This window comes from Myotis brandtii, unplaced genomic scaffold, assembly GCF_000412655.1.
Source record: "Myotis brandtii unplaced genomic scaffold, ASM41265v1 scaffold663, whole genome shotgun sequence".
Lineage (NCBI taxonomy): Eukaryota > Metazoa > Chordata > Mammalia > Chiroptera > Vespertilionidae > Myotis > Myotis brandtii.
In genome coordinates this window covers 123,619-123,870 of record NW_005370572.1, presented here as the reverse complement: position 1 = coordinate 123,870, position 252 = coordinate 123,619, and positions in this window count along the sequence as shown.

Below are 252 nucleotides of genomic sequence, written 5' to 3'. Positions count from 1 at the left end.
CACTCGGCGCCGCCCCGCCCAGGCCCGCGCCGGACCCTTCCCAAATTAGGAGAAGAGTTCACTACATTTGGCCGGCGGACGAGGCTTCGCCTAAAGGAGAACGTGTGTCCCCTCCACCGACCAATCACGGCCGTGGTTCGGCCTGAAGATCCCGCCCCATCCCGCGAGGAGTCCTCCCACCTGGAATTTGGGTTTGAGATTCTGATTGGACCGGCGTGGGCGCGTGCGCGTTAGTGTTGGCGCAGGCTCAGT